At 43.7% G+C, this 9,484-nt stretch overlaps 1 long non-coding RNA gene across 1 annotated transcript; it reads right to left on the reverse strand.

Annotated features, from left to right (window-relative positions):
• Window positions 1–1,723: 1,723 nt before the first annotated feature.
• On the reverse strand, window positions 1,724–6,076 carry LOC119402865 (uncharacterized). The gene is made up of 3 exons (XR_005185977.2): window positions 5,979–6,076; window positions 4,768–4,824; window positions 1,724–2,137 (listed from the first exon to the last, which is right to left on the reverse strand). It is a non-coding gene; the product is annotated as an uncharacterized LOC119402865 (long non-coding RNA).
• Between the last annotated feature and the right edge of the window lie 3,408 nt (window positions 6,077–9,484).

The following is a 9,484-nucleotide window of genomic DNA, read 5'->3' on the forward strand; positions in this document are numbered from 1 at the left end:
TGTGACGACACGTTTCACTTTCGTGTTATACCCACTCCTATGACAGAGTGATCAACAATCTATTTCTTATTTGATTACGTATTTATTTAGTCTTGCGTTGCACCGCAAGGCTTCCGAAGAAGCATACAGTGAGAAGGCGGAAAGTAATAAGTGTGCAAGAAAGAGCCACCTGTGCTGGTACTTCAAATATGTGCATTTTCAGCAAATTGGTACACCACGAAAATAAAAAAGGAAGAATAGTATCCAGACCTCTAATGAAAACTTTCGGAGAGCACCGCGAACACTGCAGCCAACAGTTCCCACTCAGCCAAAGTAGCGGCACACGCCGGCACACTCAGTCAAGATATCCTGTCGACTGACGAAGCCGTGGAAATAACGGGGCGTCATCCACAGAATCATGATCCGTCTATGTAATTCTGTTATCCCTCACCAACAGTTGAGGTAATACAGATCTCCAAGACCAGGCTTTTCCTCGCAGAAAAATGACACGTAATGGGTTTTGTGCGTCTGCATTGCACATTCGCCGCGCCAATTGTAAGCAAAGGTGTCTAATGTTCCAATCTTTCCGGTTCTCATGGTATAAGTGTCGACCTATATACGAATGTTTTTTTTTTTAATTCTCGTGGTGCACAATATATAGCGGTCAGCCTATATTCGTGTTGGACCTCTTTTAGTGTTATACGATACCTGTAGGCTATGCATATGTACTTTGGTTTTTCACAGCACTAAGCAATTGTATTCTATGTATTGTGGTTCCCCAGCATCTCAACTACGTATGGCGGTACGGTTGGAAAGACGTTTACTTAGCCTCGAATTTGGGAACGGACAAGCGAAACGGACACGATAATGGTTACACTGCGACAAATAGGATGAATGGGGAAACCAATGATGAATACGATGGTGATAATGTAGAGATGAAATGCAAGTGCAAGTGTCCATTGTGTTCAAGTTTTGCACGAAAGGTTGATGATGTTTAACCAACAATTCCCCAAGTCAGGTCTTAGGCTAATGAACGTGCTCGGAGACTGCTGTTACGCTCACACAGGAATTAGGCCACCGCTGCCGTGAACCAAGCCAACTACCTCAAGTTTAGCGGCGCCATACACAAACCTCCTAAGCAACCACGGTGGGTGAAATGAAAATTGAAGGACCCTTTGTAAATTTGAAAGTCTGTTCGCCGAAAGCCTGTGCCCATTCCACTGGGGCCTTGGTGCCCGATGACATGTTAGGCCGCCGCATGCGCATTCACTCATTCTTCTGGCGTTTGATAACGGGGGAATCCAGGTTCTTGGGGCGCTACTCCGAACCGCTTGTCTTGGAATCATCCCCGGGCAGCTTGGGAGCCATCCGACTATACCGACTGCTGTAACGAGACATCTGACCAAGGAGCGTGGCCGTGTGCGCCGTTGTGCCATCACGTGCTTGCTGAGAGAGTGTATGGGGGAGAGGCCACAGATGTGGCGGTGCAGCTGTTGCTATGCCGCTGTGCCATCGCGGGGTTGCTAAGGGAGTGTGAGGGGGAGAGGCCATAGCTGGCACTGTTCTAGGGCACGGACGGACGGATGGTCGGACGTCCGGACTGTGAGACATCAAAGGTTTTTCGCCTTAATATTGAGCAGGTATGTGTGATGTCAACGTAAACTGTGCAAGAATACAGAAAAAAAGCCAAAAGTTGCAGAAACAATTTTCTGAATATATTTTACTACGGCATCAGTGAGGAACAGACGAGCAGTTTTCACTGTGTTGATGCAAAGACGTCTTGCACTGTGCACGTGCAGGTTCTTGTTATAAATCGAAAACTTAGCGAACGTAACTTGAATAATTTGTTTATGGCGCCAGCATTCGGGGGCCTCTTCAACCTAACCACACAATTTTAGTCGCCTTTTCAGGAGCAACCTATTTTTCCAGGTCGTAGCCGAATACGGGCCTCTGGTCTTCCTTGAAGCCGTGCGCATTGTTGCACTGTATTAGGCTTACGTTTGTGGTACGTTTTGGAGCTCATTAACTGGAGGCTAAGTATTGTCACAATTCCAATTTCTCAATCAGCTGTGTCCTATTTTCTTCGCGCTCAGCAGCGCTCCAACATACTGTCGGTTCCTCAGCCGGGTGATGTGGCGCTGTGGCAAGGACTATACTCCTGTAGAAAAATGAAATAGTAGGAGTGAGTGACAAGCCAAGATACTCTCTCTGTAAATACATTCACAGTATACTGTTTGAAGCCTAGCAAGATGTCAACAGAAATTTAAACCGCGCCACGCTGCACGTCTAAGTTGGTTGCTGTCGAATAGCGCCCGCCTTGTGTTTCGAACGAACCCGCCACGGTGGTCTAGTGGTTATGCTGCTGAACCGCTGACCCGAAGGTCGCGGGTTCGAATCCCCGCCGCGGCAGCCGCATCTTTGATGCAGGTGAAAAATGCTTGAGGCCCGTGGCCTTGTATTTAGGTGCGCGTTAAAAAACAACAAGTGATTAAAATTTCCGGAGGCCTCCACTACTGCGTGCCTCATAACCATAATCTGTAAGTCCGATGCCTCACGCCAACAATTATTGTGTACGTCGAACTGCATGGCCATCAACAGGGATTGCTGTGACCAAATAATTAGTTCTGGTTTGATCTTACGATTGTTGGCTTGCGTGGTGAGCAAACGTGAACCGGTAGGAGCAGCTAAAGGATGTTATTTTGCAATTACGCAAGGCGATATGCACTCGGAAAGCACTTTGTTGGAAAGTAAGTGTAATGGCGAAATAGTTAAAATTAAGCCGTCTTCACATAGGTAACCCACTGTCCACGTAATCATAAGACAGGACCTATAAAACATCATTTTCAATGTCAAGAAACCAAGGTCAGCTATCTTAGGACTGTTTCTGTTTGGCTAAAACCTACAAGCAGGATACTTATGCTAAATCATTTCTTTAAGAAAACTAAGCCTGACAGTTTGAAGTAGCTTTCTTTTACTACGATGAACACTTGCCCCTAAGGCATGAGAAGAGACACAAGCTTCGCAAGTCAGCTGCAGAACTGCTCAGCGTCAATCACTTTTTAGACCCTTGCTCGGCAGGTTACATTTCAGCTCCAGCTCATCAAAACTCCTCAAATCCACAAGAGCAAAACGGCCCCCTTTTTTGGTAGCTCGCCTGTGAACTAGTCGTGTGAAGACATGATAGAGTTAAGGTCCTTACTCAGGCTGAAAAATAGAGTAAGGCTGAGGATCGCCCACCTAATATTGTTACCCACTGTACACAATACTCTAAAAACTATGAAGGCGCAGAGAATAAACAAGCGAGGGAACAATGCCACCTATATACAAGCTTGTTTTGCACACCATTTATTGCACACTTACATCCGCGCGTGTTTAACCTAAAGCTTAAATGAAAAGCAAGTTTACGGCCTTTACGTGCTTCTTGAAGCCTCTACGCTCAAGTGAGTTAGCTATCCTTAGTTGCACATCTGCCACAACTCAATCAAGCTGCAAGAGGAACAAATATTTTTGGCGTGCTTATCGAACTCTCTGCACAAAAGCAAAAGTTCTGGCATAATATTATAGAATGACTTATTGGTGGGCGAGTTGGTGCATGTCTACGTGTCTGACATAACGGTTCATTTATATTGCCACGCGCGCTTCTTTTGTTATGATTGTGTAACTGGTGCATTGCACGTGTTATCGCTGTCTTGCGCGGTCCGCACGAGAATTTCTGGAACATTCCAGATCGTAGCAGATCATTTTGTCAAGATTGCGCACATGACGCGAATAGCCAAGATTATGCCAGAGCTGGCGCAACCACCAGTTATAAGGCTAGAAAGTTCGATGCATGATATATAAAAGACGGCGCGTCCCAGCGATGAGCAGTTTTATCGACGTCCGGCGCTCTGTTCACCGCTATCAGTGTACAGTGTGTATTCCTGTAGTTTGACTTTCGTTTCCCGACCACAAGTTCGGCCAAATAAAAGGTTTCACCTTGGACACGCCGACTGCTACCTTCGTCGACGTCACGACCACGTGACAATGTACGGTAAAGTTAAGTACCACGCAAAATAAGACCTATGGTGCAGTTCACAGATAAACAAACGTACAGTAAACTGGGCTAATTGGTAAAGGATCAATATGTTACAGTGCGACAAGAACAACGAAAAAGCCAAGTCACACACACGATGGGACGCGGCTCAGCATTAGGTACATATGGCGCGAATAAAAGGTACAACTTAATATTGTCTACGATCTTTGCAAAAGCTTGATAGAAGGTCAAAATGGTGTCCACTTGGGCTTGTTAGTTCATTAGGCCGAGTAGTGTGGCGCATAGGACGGGACAAAAGAAGGAATATCGCGCTGTGTGTGTGTCATCGTGTTTCTTCGTATGTCCCCTTCCATGCGCAACAATACACGTTCTTGATAAGAGCTTGTACAGTGGTCAATAAGGTATCTTGGAAAATGGGGAGGCACTGTGGCCCCGATTCCTTGTAAGGGTAAGTTGACGTATTTCGCAAAAAAAAAGAAAAACAGCAACTGCCAGTGTTAGGTGAAGAGGCTTTGAGTAGTAGATGTAGACTATATTATTGGAGGCGTTTGAACAGGAGATGAAGGTCACGTTCAGATGACTGACGAAACTACCCGCGTAGTAAAAAGAAAGTGTAAACGCCAAATAATGCTAATCAGGGCGGCTTAACCGAGGTTCCCTGCTTTGTATCTTTTACGAATATTCTTGCGAATGAATGTACATGCACTAAAGAGATCTAGCATTCTAGCAGGCCTCTATGAAGGCAAGCTACTTACTCCGAAGCCATGTAGGATTTGGCGGGATACGTTTTCCTGTTGGTAGGACCAGTCTAGCTGTAACACAATGAGGTGATTATAGTAGGACGTTATATATAAGGAGGTGGTAATTTCGTTGGACTTATGCACTATACTTCCCGCGGGAAGGGTGACGTGGCGAGAAGCCAACGTGCACTTCGCAAAAGCACATAAATGAAGGAAAAGAAACAGCGCACCTCTTTGCTCAAGGTGCGCGAGCTGCCCGTTCACTTCGTATTTGTAATATTTGCTTGACTTAATAAGCCAAAAAGCGGCGGTCGCATCCCGCGTCATGATGTCAAATGACCATTCGCGTGCCTCGAGATCGATGCACGCGAGCTGCGCGTCCATTTCTTTGTGGCGGTCGCATGAATAAAAAAAAGAAGAGGCATTCGCTTGACCCTCACTTCGTCTTTGTGAAAGTGTCAAACCGCGACAATAGTGATGACAGGTAAGATAACCCCTGGTGCAGCAGACGTCACGGAAAGATTCCGCGGAGTGGCGCCGGTCACTTGAAAAGTACATGAAGGCGGCGCCCCGCCACGGTGGTCTAGTGGTTATGGCGCTCGACTGCTGACCCGAAGGTGGCGGGATCGAATCCCGGCCGCGGCGGCTGCATTTACGATGGAGGCGAAAATGCTTGAGGCCCGTGTACTTAGATTTAGGTGCATGTTAAAGAACCCCAGGTGGTCGAAATTTCCGGAGCCCTCCACTACGGCGTCTCTCATATTCATATAGTGGTTTTGGGACGTTAGACACCAGATATTATTATACATGAAGGCGGTGTTCGCGTTTTTCGGCATACCGACGTTCAAGGGAAGAAACAGCATGCAAAAAGGAGTGAATACATGACTGTGCTGATATGGTGATAATTACAGCAATCTGAACCTGAATCTGGGTAAAATATGAACGCTGGACATCGATATAAAGTGCCCGTCAATGTAGCCGTCTTGGGCGAATATTTAAGGAACACTGAGTTTTCAATCATGGAGTGCTGCATAGGCGCAGTCCAAAATAGCGAACGCGACAAACGATGCATTCAATAACAAAATAAATGAAACGAAGGACAATACGTCTAGTATGACGTAAGACTTTTCTGCAATATTTCACACACTTCACAAGCATACCCATTTGAACGAGAAAAATGGAGACATTTGGAGAATGATACATTCGGAGATAAAGAAAATACGTACGAGGCGCGAGTGTGTTTGGCGGAGCAAGCTTAGGAACCTTGCGGGGCGCTGAAGATAAAATGACGGCATATTTGTTTCATTAGGAAAAAAAGCCATAATCGCCAAAAATGCGCTAGGAGAATACTATAAGTGTCTAGAGTTTATAGGGTCAACAAGGTGAAACTACTTATCAGTGTAAGCTCACAACGTCTAGAATAGCTTTGATAACGTTCATTTCGTTGGTTTATGTTGATTACTGTAACTCAGATTTTTTTTTCTGCTACGTGTCATAACGTCAACCTTATCGCGTCAATGAGGTATCTTTTTTTTTGCAGTTGTTATTATTTATATTACATGTCCACAGTGAGTTAGAAAACGACACCAACTAAAGCCACGTCAGACTTGAGAGGTCCTCATGCTCTCAGCAGGAAAGCTCCGACAGGTGAGATTTCGCTCAGTAATGACATGTACGTCGTCTATGCGTGCATGTCTTTTGATTACAAAATAATTCTGACCGCCGACCACGGTGTAAAAACGACGTCTGTCGTGGCACTGTGGAGGAGTGTATTACAGTGCAATATAACATAATCGAGAATAGGCGGAAAAAGGTATTTCAAATAAGAGCAACGTGGTATTATACATTACGTGACTATAAAGAAAGAAAACACTGTTGTGTAGATAAGAATTATTGTGCCACTTGATCCTGTTTTTGAGGAAAGGAATTTTTTTTCTTCTGTGTAATTTTTTAAGGGACATGTGTAAACGACTCCTCATACACTGTATCATTCTTCTAACTACAAGCAACTTGTCTATGTACAGGGCAGATCCATTAGGAACTCAGATAATTGCATTTTCAACAGCGGAGGTGTTTAGGCTGGGCATTGCAATATCCGCGATGTGGGAACAGAAACCATCATAACCGGCACGCGCTCTTTTCATCATCTTCGTCCTTTACCACTTCGCTACCAGAACACGTGTGCCGCTTTCTCCAGCGTAGCCTCTAATAATCCTGGTGAGTGAGACAACAAGTAGGGTAGATAGAAAGAAAGAGGAATTCGTGGCAAAAAAAAAAAATTCTTCACGAGGAAGGATTCGAAGCCGCGTACCCACGATCCAAAGGCAAGCATCTTGACCACCCGGCATTGGATAAATTTAAAGACTTCGCACATCTAAGATATGGCTGGAATAAACAATGGTGTTTATCTCGCCAATTAGAAGTTTCATACACCAGATTAAGATGTAAGATTCCGCAATTGAATTATTACCTACATAAAGCTGGCCTCAAGGCGTCCTCGTTATGCATGTTTTGCAATGAAATTGAAAGAATAGATAATTTCTTTTTATTTTGTCGCCGCTACTCTAATCAGAGAAAAAGATACCTTGTAGCTCCATTTAAGAAGTTAGGATTAGCAATGAATGTTCCAGAAATTTTATCATTTGGCGGCACTTTGTTAGGGTATAGCCACAGGGATGTCTGCTCTGCTGTGTTCGATTACATCAATGAAACAAAAAGATTACCGTGTTAATCTTGATTCAAAATCTGTTATTATTTATCTTAGAAACTACCGAAACGATAGTCTGTTCGCTTGCTCCTTCAACAATTACATTTTTTTTAACCTAAATTTAAAGATTTGTTTAGTATAATTGGTGATTACCTCAAGCATCCTGCCGCCCGGTTCTTGGCCCATCCCCCTTTGTGGGTGAGCGCCATCAAGACGAGGACATCATCATCATCATCATCTATACTGGCATGCCACCAGAGTCTAGCAGAGCCTTTTATAGTATAATATAGAAAGGGAGTGGGAACGGGAAGTGGGGGCGGAGAAGAGGTAAAGACGGGGAGAAAAGAAATCATAGCAGAGAAGGAATGAAAAAGAGAGAAATAGGAGAAAGATATTTTTAACGAGAAAGAAAGGCAGAAACAGAGGGAATCATAGAAAGAGAGAGAAAGAAATCGAGCGAAAGTGAAAAATATAGAAAGGCGAAGCAAGTGAGATTATAGAGAGAGAGAGAGAGAGAGAGATAGAAAGAGATACAGAGATGGAAAGAAATAATAGAACTCTACAGAGAAAAAAAAAGGGATAGAATAAACACAGAGAAGAGAGAAAAAGGAAGAAAGAGAGAACTAAATACAAGCAAGGAAGGCAGCTCCGCACTTCCTTCAGGCTTTTTTTTTAAATGCACGCCAATGCGAAGAAGGAACGTGGCTTTACGGCCTCATCGTGATTGTCAATGACGCAGTCTATGTCCACACACGAGGCCACACATAATTAGGCTCACCACAAGACAGAACGTCTGGGAATAGGCCAATTTTTTTAGCGTACACATAGCCTACTGTCCATGAAAAAGGAATTCACTTGAAAATTCATGCGCTATCCCCATCTTTCAAGCAACTTCCTTACGCGGAAATATTTTGTATCTTAGTCGAAAAAGTGGGCGTACGTAATATAATCGTCGTGCATTTAAAGGAAAATGACTACAACCAATAACATGGCGTTGAAACGCTCATGTGGTATCCTCATCTTCTATACATTATGATTGAAGTTGAGTTCGCTGTCTTTGTGTAGATCTAGGAATGCTTTATATATATATTTGGTGTATACCACTGGGCCGGCCGAGTATTAATGAATGTAACAACTGCAATTAGTATTTGTCAGTAGAACTTATTACGACTTTCTTACACCATGTGGCCTTTATTAAAAAAACATTGGGTGTACGGCATAGAAAGAAGCAGATACGTACGTTCTTCAGGTGTAGGAGCAGCACGCACATACACTAAAAATAGAATAAAACAAATATTTACAGAACAAAGATTATTTATAAATGAAAAATTCCTACATCAGGGATTGTTAGATGAAAAGTGCGCCAGAATTTCTTTGATTCCTAAAGTTTAAAATTTGTATAAGCAATATATGCTACACATTGCGATGTGGTTGCTCGCTTTTCGTCGCGTATTTCATCATGCTAGCGCCCGAACAGGCACTGTTCTCACTATAAATGAGACTTTTTCATGTCTGGATGTGTTGAATGACAGCATACTTCTTACTTTAACTAATGACGTATTGTTCATTTTATACACCGGGCAAATCAAACTACATCACGTCCTTTGTCTTCTCGTCTAATGCAATGCTGTTCTTATTGAAGCTTAGCCTTTCGGCCTATACTACTGTTTCTTTCAGTTAACTTTTAACAGCGTAGCTCTTCTACTGCAGCGTAAAATATGTGGCCGTGCCCGAAAACTATCATCATCATCATGAACAGGTATTTTCTGTAGAATTTGGGAAATCCCACTGTTCACCGGAACGGCGTGGCCTGTAATAACCCTCAGAACGAGTACAGACAGAGAGAGAAAAAAAATGAAATAGAGAAAGAAACAGACACGGAACTGAAGGTATAAACAAAGAGAAAATCCCTGCCGAAAAATATCGTTCACAAGGCAGCATTCGAACCACCGTACCCTCGATCCGAAGGCGAGCGTCCAAACCGCTCGGCTATCCAGGCACGCTAGCTGATCATAGCATAGCCTT

This window comes from Rhipicephalus sanguineus, chromosome 8, assembly GCF_013339695.2.
Source record: "Rhipicephalus sanguineus isolate Rsan-2018 chromosome 8, BIME_Rsan_1.4, whole genome shotgun sequence".
NCBI classification, from domain to species: Eukaryota; Metazoa; Arthropoda; class Arachnida; order Ixodida; family Ixodidae; genus Rhipicephalus; species Rhipicephalus sanguineus.